Source organism: Vulpes lagopus, chromosome 24 (assembly GCF_018345385.1).
Source record: "Vulpes lagopus strain Blue_001 chromosome 24, ASM1834538v1, whole genome shotgun sequence".
NCBI lineage: Eukaryota > Metazoa > Chordata > Mammalia > Carnivora > Canidae > Vulpes > Vulpes lagopus.
In genome coordinates this window covers 16,823,064-16,838,984 of record NC_054847.1, presented here as the reverse complement: position 1 = coordinate 16,838,984, position 15,921 = coordinate 16,823,064, and the positions used below count along the sequence as shown (strand labels likewise).

Genomic DNA, 15,921 nt, shown 5'->3' with positions numbered 1-15,921 from the left:
TACAATTATCACAACAGTTTTAGATCATTTCCATCACCCCACAGCCTTTAGTTATTACCCCTTGAACCTCCTCCAAGCTCATCCCAAGCCATAGGCAACCACTATCTTACTGTTTGTCTCTAAGTGTTTCTATTGTGGACATTTCCTACAAATGGAATCACAAAACACGTGGTCTTCTGTGACTGGCTTCTCTCACTTAACATTATGCTTTTTATATTCATCCTTTTTCTAGCATGGATGGGTACTTCATTCTGCCTATAATCAAATAATAGTCCCCCATACAGATAGATCACATCTTGTTTATTCATCAGATGATGGCTATTATGAATGAAGATACTGTATCAATATTCCAGGCCAACTTTTTGTATGAACAGATTTTCATTTCTCTTGTTTTTATACCTGGGGGAGGGCTGCTAGGTCATAAGGGAACTCCAAATTTAACCTTTTAAAGAACTGTGAAAATGCTTTCTACAGAGGATGCACCATTCTGCATTCCCACCCTTGGTGTATGAAGGTTCTCCTTTCTCCACACCCTCACCAACACCTGTTATTGTTATTATTATATTATATTTCTTAACCCAGTCATCCTCATGGGTGTAAAGAGGTATCTCACTCTTGTGTTGATTTGCACACCCCCATGACTAATGATGGTGAGTATCTTTTCATGTGCTAATTGACTATTTGTGTTTCTTTGGGGGTAATTATCTATTCGGATTATTTGCCCATTTATAAATTGCATTGCTTTTCTTTTTATCACTGAGTTGTAAGAGTTTTTAATATATTCTTAATACAAGTTCCTTATTAGGGATGCCTGGGTGGCTTAGTGGTTGAGCATCTGGCTTTGGCTCAGGGCGTGATTCCAGAGTCCTGGGATCAAGTCCACATCTAGCTCCCCATAGGGAGCCTGTTTCTCCCTCTGCCTCTGTCTCTCATGAATAAATAAATAAAATCTTTTTTTAAAAAAATACAAGTTCTCTATCAGATATGTAATTTGTAAATGCTCTCATTCTATGGGTATGTTATGAATCTTATTTTCCATTTCAAAACCTGGTTGTAATACTTTTTCTTTATAAATTATTTTATTTATTCATTTCTGTCCAGTTTTAAAACATTAAAATGCATTTAAGTAAATTTTTTTCTAGCAATTCTTATCACCATTTTCTGTGGTATTTTTAAAATCGAAGTGGGCATATCTCATGAGCTCCTTAATACATCATACTGTCATAAGATTCTTTTTCAAGATAAAACCATGACTCTTACAAATATGAAATGAACATCAAAGATTTTATTTAGCTCATTAATTGAGAGGGAACCAGAAGGGTATTACAAGGGATTCAAAAGAATACAAAGAACACACATATACACAGGCAATCAGGAAAGTTGAAATAAATTTGTTCATATGAAACTGGTTCCTTGGGAGGAGGAATCAATAGTACCTCCACTGCACAAAATTAATTTGCATTTCTATGAACAAGAATCATTTCCATTACGATCACTTGCCAAAAAGCTGCTTTTCTATAACTTGCCAAACTAAAAACAGTTCAAAGAAAATGAAAGGCACAGATAACCCAAGAGAGTGCACTAGATACTACATCTTTTTTACCTATTTCAGCATCTTTCACAATGTTTCCTGAGAATACTTTTTTTTTTCCCAGGGTGTGTTATATCACTCAAGAGTCCCATCAGACGATGAAAATCACAGAGTAAATGAACAAGAAAATTGACCACTAAACTCTTAATATAAACAATTCTGAACTCCCACCGGGGCTTGGGGTGACAAGAGACTGACTAGTATAATGCAAGGAACTCTAAAACGTATAGGAGGACCAGCTACTAACTGGGCATGAGATAGAACACATAAGGGGGAGGCACCACCCCAGGGTAGAGATCCTGATTTTCTAAGAAAGGGTACAGCTATGACTTGCTATATAACACAGAAGCCACTATACTGTCAGGTGGCCAAATCCAGAGATGTGTCCTCTAGGGTACCAAGAAAGCTACTAACAGAAATTTCAGCAGAGGCACAAAATTGCACAGGGCATGCAGGGGAGGCTGCTGGCCACTATGTGCTCTTGGCTGTCACAAGCCATTGGAAGAGCCTTCCCCGAAAGCAGAATGAGGCAGGAAAACCCCCGCCCTCTACTGGCAAAGTTTAACACTGTGCCACCTGTAAAGGAAAAATATTTAAGGGGCCCAGATCAAGTTTCACAGAGCAGACAAGAGGGACCAAGTTGAGGGGCCACAGATCAATAATGACACATTTCTCAAATACATTTGGGAAATGGCAGATATATAACTAGGAAAAGGCACTTGTGTATTACCCTCTGGCTAAATGACTTCACGCAGCTTTTACCACCAGTGAAAACAATGATTCTAACTGGGGCCTTCTGTACCCTGCAATGGGCCAAGGGCTGACCCTGTAATACTGAGACTCTTTCTCCACTGCCCTTCAAAGTAATGTCCTTCCGCTTCACAAAAGCTCTTCTTTCCCTACCCTCCTAAAAACACACAATCTCTCTCTCTCTCTCTCACACACACACACTATATTATATTATAACAGCAAGTGCTACTTCTGGGACTGATCCCATACTAATTCTGTGCCATTCTCATTATTATGCCCTGAAACCATGACTAAAATATCCCCGACCTTTCCTCTTTCATCAGAAAGATTACTCTCGCTGTATAAATCCTTCCAATTTTGTGCTGTTATTCTCACTTGGAAATCACCACCATGAGCCTGGTATTTCCCAGATCCATTTCTTCCCTGCCTGGAGCCTTTAAGCCAGGCGGGGCTTCATCTCTCTAATGGGTGGCCGGTGAGTGAAAGTCAATGACAGGGCCTAGTCTAGGTCAAAGAAACATGGTTCCCTCCCACCTGTGATGCTCCACAGCCATTTCCAAGACAACCTGTTAACACCAGCAGCTGCCACTCCAGAGCCCATGGACTGACCAAAGAACATGCAGTTCCCACCCATCATGAACCAAAAACAGTCTGAGGCCACATGAGATGCTGCAGAAAATCACAGTTAGGATCCTAGAGCACACCAAGAGCCTTGTCTTGTTTAGGAAGCCCTCCCTGCCTGGTTCACCCCCAGAAACCATAAAGTGAAATTCAAAGGTAAGGAGGTATTACAGTTGAGCTTTTCCAGGACGTAGCCTATCAAAAACATCCTACTAACCAAAGGGCTGGTGCCAATGTTTTTTGAGAGGTGCGATTTTTATTTGTGTTAGGCAAAACTGGTAGCTCAGAACTTGAGGATTCATAAATGCTACATCTCGCAGGGAACGGATATAAGTGCAAGTCCTGCCAAGAAGAGCTTGTCTCTAAAATTCACCATTTCAGGTTTTAATTTTTGGGTTTGAGCACAAACAGTGACTAAAACAGAATAGTAAAAAGACCATATCTAGAACTCAATCCAGCTTTTAAACTGTTTTGTTTCATAGACAAGGACTACCCATGGTCAAGTCTTTTACTGTTGCAACCCATGATTTACATGGAAAGTAGAGACAAGGCTCTGAGATCCAGACCCTGGGTATGTGTCCTTGTGGTGGGAGAAAGGATGGAAGGGAATGTGGGTGGAAGATCAGGGCTATACTTTGTGGTGAAGCAATGAATCAAAGAGGGCAGAGCATCAAAAATACTTGTATTGATAAGGATACACTCTTGTTGTTTGGTGCTAGACTAGAAGTCAGGTCAGGAAGACTTTTTTAATTAGTTACCAACATGTGAAAACAAGATTTCACATAAAAATCTGGGTTTCTAACATCTCCTGAAAAATGGGACTGCCACTAACACTGAACTCCTTCCTGTGAGGGGCCCTTGGCAGGAACGGAATAATTGGGGCATGGTTCTCCAATCTTCCATGGAAGCTAATGCAGGCTGCTTTACACATCTGTGTTCCTTGTCTCACATTTTAGTTCACTCATACAATAAAGCACTGTAAGATCCCGAGGGCAGGTCGTGTTTGCTGCCTTACTTCAGGGTAGATTTCAACATGGTGATGAGCACACGGTTTCAGCAACTATGCCCGCTAAATATTAGCACTCAGTATCAAACTAGTGATTGCATAAATTTTACTAGACCCTCTGCATACACCATCTCATTTCATTCTTAATTATCATTTTTCAATATTTGCTCCCCCACTTTACCTATGAGGTTCAGAGAGTTAGCTAACTGTACTTCCAAAGCATACCCAGCAAGTAAATGATTACAGAATTTGATTCCAAATTTGACTTCCAAGCAAAAGAGTGTGGAAAACCAAGTTAGGGTATAGAAAAGGAGATTCTACATATATATATATATATATATATATATATATATATATACACACACATACGCACACAAATTTGTACATATATAAATATATATATTTGTACTTTTATATTTTATAAATGTATATGTATATATTTATATATATATTTTGCCATATATATGTATATGTGTGTGTGTGTGTGTATAGCACAATAGGCTGATACAAACACTCTCATTTCCCAGCTAGTTTTTGTTCCATACCTGTCAACAGAAAGTAAATGTATTGTAGGATCATTGTTTCTCCCTCCTGAAAAACTCCTAACCACCTTGCATGCAGACAGCCAAAATCCACCTCCTCCATCTTCAAATGGGGCTAATTCTGCTACAGGGATCAGTGACAAAGCTGCGGCTAGGCAATTCGGAAGGAAGGAAAAGCGTTAAATTTAAATGTAACATGCCTTCAAATGGAGATCACGAGGACATGAAGTCTTCACAGGGGAAGTCATTCCCCTTCGTGGGAAGCAGGGATTCTTAGCCAAGGGGCAAAGCAGCAGAACAAGTACTCAATGCTCTCTCTCAGGCTACATATCAGTAGGCTGGTAACCAAACAAATGACTACTCGAGCTACTTACTTGAACACACAAAAGGTGCTATTCACTCAAGGTTTGAAAAGGCATGAGGGAGGACAGCTCCCTGAAGAGGTCAGAAGTCTGGTAAAGGCCTAAAAATGTCTTCATGCCATACCTATCAGTGTATATTGATACACTGTACATACAGTGTACAGTGACACCCCAGCATAGGCAAAGAACCACCTGCTCTTCTCCCTGGTCCCGTATGCCATCCCAAGATACAATACAATGAGATGAAATTACCCTTCTCTGTGCTTATCTCCAGGGACCAGACTTCTTTCTCAAAGGCAGCACCAGTTTCTTATTGCTTGACTCCTCCGCGCCTTCTATGGTGATTGCATATGGCGGGTATGATGGTATCTTTCTATCCCTATATGTCAAGTGGATAGTTAAAAAAAAAAAAAAAAAAAGGATTACTCTGATCTATGCATTTGCCTGTGAACATTTGCAAAAGGGTACAAAACCGAAAGGTACAGAATCATATTCAGGCCTAAAGATATGTATCTAAATTGCCTGGAATGAAAATTCTTTGTAAAAATAACAGGAAATCAGAACTTCATCAGAAGCACTGACAGGACATGCCCAGAACACGATGCTTCAGAGAGCTCTGACTGCCGCCCAATAAACAGGCTGCACTAGAATTTTGTCCTTGAACTTGACTGTACCTATGAATCGCCTGGGAATCTGGTTATTTATTCCACGGACTGTGAATCAGCAGGCCTCTGAGTCTGCTTATCTAATAGAGATCCCAGATACTGCTAATGTGGCTGGTTTGTGCAGCCCCTTTGAGTAGCAAAGACCTAGGAGCTCCGGAAAGGACCATGACCATCTTTGTTCCTTGCAGCTACACGGTGCACCTAAGGGGCCGAGCTAACTTGCCACAGAGGACAGAGCTTGGTGTGGTGTGTTGCACAATGGAAATTCCTAGGGCAACCACCTTTTTGTTTTATTCCACTTAACCTCTAACAGTCTATCACAAGTCAACCCTAAGGGGTAATGATCAGTATGGCATTGGGTGGGGAGGAGCATAGGGCCTTTCAGAAAACCAATCTCAACCTCCTTTACTACCACTCTTTGTATAGATATCACAGTTTGGGGTCCTGGACACGTGCACTGCCAGGTGCCCCAAGAAGGGCTTCATCTGCCCTCGAAACATGTTTCTCTTGTGTGCTCCTGTGACCTCTATCCTTTGCTTCCAGATCACGTATTATAATTTCCAACCTCTTTAGGCTTTCTAAATTACCCAGGCAGGGTGTCCCAATATTTGGAGGCTGCAGGCTCCTATGGGAATATGCTAAAAGCTATGAACACTCTCCCCCCCACCAAAACAAACAAACAAACAAACCACAGACACTAATGGTTATTTACCATTTCAGGAGTTTCAGAGACTGTGCCTGCATCTATAAAATAAAGCCTGGCTTCCTGGCTTCAGAAAGACTTAAAGACACAGGTTAACACTTACTCAGAGCACTTTATTTTTAAAATGCAAATCCTTTCCCACAAATGCTCCACAGGGAGAGACCAAGTCCCTGCCTCCCAAACTCACCATCACAGGTCAACGCAATGCCTGCACCCAGGTCGCAGGCCTTATTCCAGAGCAAGATGACAAACGAGTACAACTGAAAATTTCAAGACAAAGCCACATGCCTGGAAACAATAACCGTGACTGACATCGCTCCGACCCACATTTTCTTAACAGCGGGCCAGAAATCGTGAGACATGGACTGGAAGGGCGGCAGGACAGAGGCATGGAGAGGAGAGGCAGGAGGGGAAAACTAATTAAGAAGCAAATGGGGAAAAATGAGCTTGGAAAGGGCTCACTGAACTGCTGACAGAAGAGAGTGCTGAGGTGAAAAACAAATGCAGAAGAGGTTTGGCAGATTCCTAAAGGAACAGGACCAGAATGAGAAATGAGGCCGCGGCCAACTCCCGACTACAAGTCAGGGACAGGAGCAGAGTGACGTTTGTGGGATGAAAAATGAAAATAAAAGTTCCTTGGACAAAAGGAGACTGACGGGCTGCTGGAGAGAGGGGGATGAGGGGGTGCCTGGGCAGATCCCAAACGCAGCAGCACCCATGGGCCCCCTTGTACGCACCCCCGTGGGCACACAGAGAGGTGCCAGCAAACATGTGTGCACTCAGAGCAAGCACTGTACCCCACTGTACCCTGAAGCCCTCTTCGGAAAAAGAGACGAGACCAACTGGAAATGGGGGACACTGAGCTCCCACAACCAGCTTCTCCCTATGAACAGAAGCCCACCTGGCCTGCAGAGAGGATTTGAGGGCGCTTGCGGGAGAACCTCCCCTCTGCCCCTGCCCCATCAGGCCGTCCTGCCCCCGTCCTTTAATCTTTAATGCAAGTCCTTTATTTTTTATTTTTTATTTTTTTAATGCAAGTCCTTTAATGCACGAGGTGACAAAGTAGAGACCTCACCTCCCATTCCGGTCAGCTAAGCCTTTTTCTGTAGAGACGAGTCATTTGGCTTGGGCGGGGGGGGGGGGGCACGGAAAGGGCCAGAGTTCGAAAGCACAGCCTGAGCACAGCACGTGACACCAGAGCTGTGCTCGAAACAAAGTTTCCTGCAAGGAGAGGCTGCGGGGATCCCATGGATGAGGACACGAGGTGTGGCAGTGTCCCCTCGGGCTCCAATCACATGCAGGAATAACCAGTCCTCGCCGCTGCTCAAGGCTGCTGACCTTCCCTACTCGCCCTCCTGTCCCCACAGGGGTACCTGCGCTGCATTTCGGGGCCTCGCAGACAGACAGACAACTGGCCTGGCGAGCGCCCAGCTGCCGGGCAAGGCCGAACCATCCAGGGTAATAAGGCCGCTGCCGGCTGAGCATGCCGGGCTCCCTTTAAAGCCCTTTCCTTGGGCAGCCCAGGGGGGCTCAGCGGTTTGGCACCTGCCTTTGGCTCAGGGTGTGATCCTGGGGACCCGGGATCAAGTCCCACGTCGGGCTCCCTGCATGGAGGCTGCTTCTCTCTCTGCCTGTGTCTCTGCCTGTCTCTGTCTCTCATGAATAATTAAATAAAAAATCTTTTAAAAAATATAAATAAAGCCCTTTCCTTATATGAACTAATTTATTCCTCTCAAATGACCTGGTGAAGGGACAGGGTGGGAGGGAGTGCCATCTCCACTCTTCGCAGAAACAGGTCAGAGAAAGTCACACACCGCCCGTGGTCGCACCTCTGATAACAGGACAGGGCCAGATTCCAACCAAGTTCTCTGGCCAACTTCACCAGAGCCTCCCAGACTCAAGCTCTGTCACTTTATAGTGCTGTTTGTGATGCAGTTTTGGTTTTTTTTTTTTTCCCCATTATACCTCTAGGGGCAAAAGAAATAGTAAAAGCTCCATTTCCTGGGTAGTTAGGTCCAAACAACTTCACAGTAATAGTTAAGAGACGTCTGGCAGATGGAGCTGTGTTTTGCTCACAACTTGGTGATAGCCCATGGCATCCCTGTGACTTCCCTGTGATCCCCCCACCAGAGCGCCACAGCACACGATCTGGAATCCACAGAACTATGCTGTCTGTCGTGCCTTCCTTTTGATGAGGAAGAGCACCAGGGTACAATAATCATACTGTCTGTTCCTTACATTGGGTACATGAGTCACCGCAATGGGGAGAAAAAAAAACTTGCTACCGGCTGCCTTCTGCCCATCAATTATGTCTGAGCCCCTGATGACAGGCTTTTCTACCTTGGCCCAAGGACACTCTTCCGACCTCAACTCCTGCCACTCCCACCCTTCCAGTAAACCGAGCATTCCAGAAGCAGCTCCTAAGATCCTCCGACCCCCATCCTGGCACTGTTCTACCTGCTGTACACCCTCTTCCCGCCCTTCTCTTCAATCCTCTCCTGCTCCCAGTTCCTGGGTGACTTCGCTCCTCTTCTGGGAAGCTGCTCCCCACTCACAGACTTAACACTCCTTCCTTTAGGTTCACAGCCCATTTTGGATACAGACCCCCGGGATTAATCCCATTCTCTCCCTCTTGGCCACGTTCTTGTCCATCTCTCCCATCCCTCTGGTTGGACCTTAGAGACTCAACTCAGTGGCTTCCTTAGAGACTATGTACAGTAAATGGTACAGAATCTCTCCTGACTTTTAACAAAGAATGGAACAGGAGAACAAAGGACTGTTGAGGAACCCCAAGGATTATGGGATGAATAAATGAAAAGATGAATGTGGCAAAGTGATTGCACTGATGGCCTCAATCATGGGACCCATGCACCCTGCAATGAGAGTCTGCAATAGTGCCCATCAAGAAGAATTGCTAGCCTTACCCTCTGCATCTGGCCTGGTCTTGCACCTTGCTTTGACTGATAAAATGCAGCACAAGTCAAGGTATATCAGTTCTGAACCAAGGCATCATTGCATAGTTCTGCTCACCCCTTAAAAACCACAAAAATGACTTGGGCTCATCTGTTGCAAGAGGGCAGACCACATGTGGAAGGCACTCCATCTGTCCCAGTGGACACCATCCAAGACCAGACTCAGCCAGCCAACCCCTCAGATATGTGAGAAAGCCCAGCTCAAAGCCCAGAAGACTGATATCTAGTCATATGGGTGAATCCAGCTGCAACCAGAAGAACCACTCAACTGTACAACCAGGAACACCAATAAAAGGCTTCCTGTTTCAAGCCACTAAGTGCTGGGGTGGCTTGTGTCATGTGGCAATAGCTAAATGATGATGAATGAACGGTCTAATTTATAGGTAGTGACATCTCTGTAAGAGCAGTGAGTCTCCTGTTCTGTGAACGAACTATTTCTGAATCATACATGGGATTTACTTGAAGTTGTTGTGTATTCATCATTGCCCTCATCAATAACACTACCACTGCTCATTTTGATAAGCTTTCTTGAGGAAAGGAAGTGGAAAAGGATTATAAAGAACCTGCTTCCCTTGAGACCCTTCAGTGGTTCAGGGTCTGCCCTCGGCTCAGGGTGGGATCCCGGGGTCCTGGAATAATTCAGTTCCGCATTGGGCTCCCCACATAGAGCTTGCTTTTGCAATGTCTCTGCCTCTCTCTGTGTGTCTCGTGAATAAATAAATAAAATCTTAAAAAAAAAAAAAGGAACCTGCTTCCCATTACCCTTCCTGGGAGCCAGCAGTAACAGGTAAGTGTGTATTGATGGCCTATGCTGTCCATCCTCTCTGTACGCACACAGCCTGCCTATGAACCAACTCCTGCCCAACAGTATCTGGTGGTGAAATCCTTTTGGCAACAAGGAAGGTTTAAACACATTTTTCCATGTTTTGAGCCATTTTTTTCCCTTTAATCCTCCATGTTTCCCCCCTTCAGTCAACAAAATGCCTAGTTTTGTGCTCCACATGTTTGAGGTCTTCTGCACTCAGCAAATTAACTCTGGTGGACCTCTTCTCTCTCTAAGAGGTTAGATAAGAACCCAGCTTTATTCTTTGCTGACTAGAGAAGTCAGAAATCCCTAACAGGTCAGGAAGCCCAAGGCTTATCTTCAAAAATGAAAAAATCATAGCGATTTTTCTCAACTAAGGCAGGTTGTAGCCATGATAATGCAGAAGCCCCCGAACTCAACCAAATTTTGGAAATAAAACACTTCAATAAACGTCCTTGCTGAGGGTACCTGCTGCATTGGTGGCCAAAGCGGTGTCTTTCATGACACATTTCCTTTGGAGGGCAACCGTGAGCTCAGTTTTCCACTAGGCACACCGATTTCCCACCGCTCTCCCAGAAACCTCTAAGTCTAGCAAATGAGGAAGCCTGGCAAGCCTCAGTTTCACATACAGAAAATGGAGTATTAAGTAAGACTGAATGAGAGAATATTAAAATCCAAAGGCTTGGCCCAGTCCTGGGCAACTATCAGTGCTCAAAAAATGTTCCTTTCCTTCCTTTCATCTTTTTTTGTTGTTGTTGTTAAGATTGTATTTGTTTATTCATAAGAGACACAGAGAGAGGTAGAGACATAGGCAGAGGGAGAAGCAGGCTCCCTGCAGGGAGCCTGTTGTGGGACTCGATCCCAGGACCCCAGGTTCATGCCCTGAGCAACCGCTGAGCCACCCAGGCATCCCACCTTACCTTCCTTTTGGCTACAAAAACACACTTGCTACACTACAGTACACACACGAGCACACACACTCCTTTCAGGCACACTCATCCCCTTCCACCTAATATAACGTCACATTTGTAGTAACAGCAATAACAAGGTCCTGAAAGCCATATCCCAAAAACACAGACATTCATTCAACTTTTACCCAATGCCATGCTGGGCATGGTTGACACAGGGCCTCTGAGGATCCTACTGACCTCCAGGGACTTTTCTCTTCCTAGAAGGGCTAACAACCTCCTAACACAATCCACAGAGCAGGTAATGAGAAAACAAGTCAGAGGGGTCCTAGGAAACAGCATCATCCCATCATCCTACTGAAGGCAACCTTCTGCCAAGTCCACAGTAGCTATATTTTCTGGCAAAAGCATCCTTGTGCTAAAGCAAGATGCCTGTCTTATGCAACCCAGAGTTCCAATCTACTCAGCCAGCCGTCAACTCAAGGGCCACCACGCTCAGGGATCACATCTCCAGACACCTTGCCCCCCGACCCCACCACCCTCCTTCACAGAACACCTGAGCCAGTGCCTCGGTGAAGAGCAGAAACAGCTAGAGCAGCATAAAAACAATGCCAAGTCTGTCTTCATGAATCACCTTCCTAGGCTGGGTGTGAAACTCTCAGGAAAATAGCCGGAAAATGACTCACATTACCCACTTACATAAGGGGAGCCGGGTCTCTCCAGCATGCTTCACGCACTGGCACTGTTTCCCAGCCCAGTTTCAATTTTTGTCCAGCATCTTCAAAGTAAATTCTTTAGATCATGGAACTGCCTCAACAACAACAACAAAAAAACTGGACAAAGAAGTAACACTGTAGTAGTGTTTTCACGTGTCAAGTGGTTCTGAGTCACTTCATCTTCATTTTCTGTCTTTGCAATTGCTCTATCCTGGATGTATGTGGGACTGCAACAGTCTTCTTACTCAAGAGCTGCAAATCGAGTTCCAGTCTCAGGAACTCAACATGCACAAGCTTCTGACTTAACCACATTCCACCTGCTGATGCTCCTATGCAGGAATCTTAAGTGTCCAGGTTCAATGCTAACAAATTCAACCAGACTAAATTAAACTCATTGACTGCTACCCTGGTTCCTGATTTCTGATCTTCACTGCAACAGACCAAACATATGGTGAGAGCAGCACGTTATTTCATCGAAGACACCAACTCCACAAGCCTCTCTTGCAGAACAGCTGAAAGATCATGAAGTCTGTTAGAATGCATCAGCCTCTTTTGCAACTTAAAATAATAATGCCTTTGTAAGGTCACGGTCTGAAAACAGTGAAGATTACAAAGTCCACGGTAAGCATAAAACAAAAGCCCACAACCAAGTCTTTCAGAAGCCAATGTAAAGGGTCAGTTTAAAAATCCCAAATCCCAGTATCACAACAATGCAGACCCGCCAGCATGGCCAAGGTGAAAAGGACAGGAAATGCTAAGCACACTGAGGATATAAGGGAGGAAGGCACTCAAACACGGCTGGCCAAGGTCCAAGCTGGTACAACCTTTGAGGGAAACTGCCAGTAGCTCATAAAGCTGAACATGCATACCCATGGTGACCCAGATGTTCCACCATTAGGCCTATCCTCAACTATAATGTGGACCTACACTCACCGAGAGAAATATGCTAGTGCTTTCAGAAGTACTGTCCCCAACTGGAAATCATCCAAATGCCCACCTGTGGCAGAATGGATCGACAAGTCAATATATGAATCAATAAACATGCATATTCACACAGTGGAATACTCTACAAGGAGAAAGAATGGCCACTGCAACTATACACAATAGTATGGATGGATCTCACCAACACAGAGCAGAAGTGAAACATGAAATAGGACACACTGCAGGAGTTCATTTTTAGAAAGAACACTAACACAGACCAAGTAATGTGTGCTGCTAAAGGTCAGGTCGGCGGCTGCTGGGTTGGATGGGTAGCGACCAGAAAGGAGCATGAGAGAGCTTTGGAAGTGCAGACTACGTGCATGGTGAGGTTGAGTGTGTGCCCTCTGCAGAATTTCATCTGGTGACACAGCTGCCAGGTGTCCTTCTCTGCATGTACATTAGATATCAATAAAAAGTTAAAAATAAAATCACGGGCACTAGCTTCTTAGTTAAGTGACTTTGCTTCAATGACTATCAAAATGTGGATCAGCTGTTAGGTGGCTCTAAGGTTCCTGATGCTGTCTTCTCTGGAAAAAGTACCTAGTCAGGTTAGGCACCAGCTGGTGGTGTAACCTGGGGCAAATTATTTCACCCTTTGAGCATCGCCTCATTTGTTATTGTTGGTTTGCTTTTTTAAAGTAGAAATATTGGCTCAGGTTTGCTCCCAGCTTTAATTCTTACAGACTCTTAGGTTCTCATCCATTGCTCCATCTTGGTTTTCATGATGCAGCTCTGGATCACAGAATCACAGGTGAGGTTGGCCAGGGTGGGGTTTAAGGCCCAATTGGGACCTGAGACCATCTGACAATGACCCTCCTCATCACAGAAAGCAAGATTTAAAAGGAGAGACTCCCAAGTCTCACCACCTGGATGTGTTTAACCTTTGTAAAGCCGGCTAATATCTGATTAGACAAAACAGCACTTCAATCTCTGAACCACCTATCTGTCGCACTGCGATTTCAGCCCTGTAGTCCAATTTGCTGCCAGCCTGTCACTTGGCTCCCTTTCTCTCCTCCAGGAAAATGAAGTGACGGGGTATGTAATGTCATGCCTTTACCCAAGTCAGCAGCAAAGACTCTCTGGAAATAAAATGCAAATATTCAAAAGGCTTGTCCAGATAGAGCTCTTCCAAAGAGCAAAACAGTATCTCAATGTCAAGAAGAAGAGGAGTCAAATATTTTACACAAGCATCAGCTTTAGCAAATCAGCATTTATGCCACGTGGAGCTCAGCACTCCAGCAGGTTCATTTACCACCATCGCTCAACACACACATCTCAAGGTCTTACTGACATCTTCCTGCTCCCTAAAACATAGTAGTTTGATAGATTACAATAGAATCATAAAGAAGTATTTCTGGAAAAGACGATGGGGAAGAGGGAAACAGACTGCGAACATGGGAAATCCGAAGTCTTGTTCATAATTTCCTAGGTAAAAAAAAAGTCCTTAATTTTTGAGGAAGTTGGAGATGCTCCCAAATTCCAGAGAAATCTGATTTTACGTTCTCTCAAAGCTAGGCAAGATGAGGCTAAGGAATCAAGTTAATCATTTTAAAGTGTTTTATGATGATATACAAAGAAGCCATACACAATGCCTCCCACCCTTGGACCCCAAAGCAATATAAAGAGGAAGACAGGTAAATTCTGGTGACACAGGGTAGTAGGATGCAGCATGGTCTTTCCATGGATGTAGCTTCCTCCATGCTGAGGGAACAGTGACCATCAGGCAACCCTGCTCTCAAGACACCTGGAAAAAGTGACATTGATTCCAACAACGGGGTCCTTCCTTACTGATCCTCTTTGTTATTTAGTTCTTTTATTTTCACCAGAGGCTGAGAGTTAGATAAAGTTTTATTAAAACAAAGAACATGTTTTATTTTATTAAGACAAAGAACATATAAAAATATTTTGAAAGCCCAGCCAAGAAAAAACAAATAAAAACAGAGTTATGTTTATTAAAATTTTACATCCCTTGGATATTGAGTTTCATGGCTTACCATGGCTCCAGCGAAGGCTCTATTTTGATCCTATTTCCTTAAACATTTCATATAAAAGTAATGTAAGTTCTTCCTTCACTTTATCCCCAAAGGAGGTAAAGCTGAAGGTTTTCCTGTACATACACATACACATTGTTTATATTATAAATACTAGCATAAGAAGCTGCACCCTTTGCTTGCTGGGAATTAAGGTATGTCCACTCCCTGCTTCACAGGTACCCTACTTGAAAAGTTCTTAACTGGCTAGCCAGCCACCCTCTTTGCTGCTGAAGCAAACAGAAGTCTGGCTGATGACTTGATCCTCAAAGACTAATTTCCTTGGACTCTGGGCTCCTGAGAAAGTCACCATGGTCTAATACAGTTTTTTCCAGGTATGGTAGATTGACACTATGGTACACATAAATACACCCTCTATTCTAATAGTTAAGTATTTATTTTAACATGCACAAGTACACCAAATCCCTAAGTTTATACAGGTTGTCAATGACAATGAGAGAAAATTTAAAAATAAATCACTTAAAATAAATTTGAAGACAAGTATTTTAAGTAACAGGTGGTAACATAGACATGGTAAAAACTGGCTGGAGTTTGGAAAATAATGGTCCACTTCAAAAAAAATAATAAATCAACCAAGATTCAGAAAGCACTGCTTCTAAGTGCTGACTTGCTGTGTTCCTGGCCATCCCTCACTTATCTTCCCCAGGCAGGCCTTTCTAGAATGACAGCAACAAAACTGATAGGGTTAGGAGGCAATGTGACAAAGACAAAATCTTTTAGAAAGAGAACACAAGGTCTTTTCACCTTCAAACAAGGTGTGGCCACAGTCCAGCTAAGATTCATAAACCTTTATTGAGTTTTGACTACAATGCAACAAGGCAATAGAGTAAAAAAAAAAAAGCTGGCCCCTCTCCTTACAACTTCCCTGAGCTGTGGCAAGTCATTTCGCCAAGCCTGCAGGCAGTGACCCCTGGAGAGCTGCTTGGTGGCAACAAGGGATAGTAGACAGCAAAGCACAAATGATATATTTCATTGCAGCCTGGTGTCTGAGCTCAGTGACAACTGTACAAGGCCAAGGCCTTCCAAGGTCATTCATTGCTAGGCTCTTAAAATCACTTTGGAGCCTAGCAGAAGCAAATGATCAGTGTCTCTGGAAGGCGACTTTTTTTTTTTTTTTTTTTTAACCTGTTAGTATCATCATGGGATTTTTGTCATGTGCCTTCAGAAAGCCTAATCTGGAAGCCAAAGTGTCAAAGTCTGGTGCACTACTGTATTTGGAGGAGGAGGATACACATGCCATGTAACCTC

General features: G+C 43.8%; 1 protein-coding gene across 5 annotated transcripts in view; it reads right to left on the bottom strand.

Annotated features, from left to right (window-relative positions):
* The window catches only part of MGAT5 (alpha-1,6-mannosylglycoprotein 6-beta-N-acetylglucosaminyltransferase), a 286,577-nt gene that overhangs the window by 235,393 nt on the left and 35,263 nt on the right, over window positions 1–15,921 (bottom strand). For 2 of the 5 annotated variants that reach the window (XM_041739319.1, XM_041739320.1), the window contains one exon: window positions 5,125–5,251. The exons of the other annotated variants lie outside the window; for them this stretch is intronic. The gene's annotated coding sequence lies outside the window, so the exon portion shown is untranslated. Of the gene's footprint in view, window positions 1–5,124; window positions 5,252–15,921 lie in introns of those variants that run through there. 5 annotated transcript variants of the gene reach the window in all.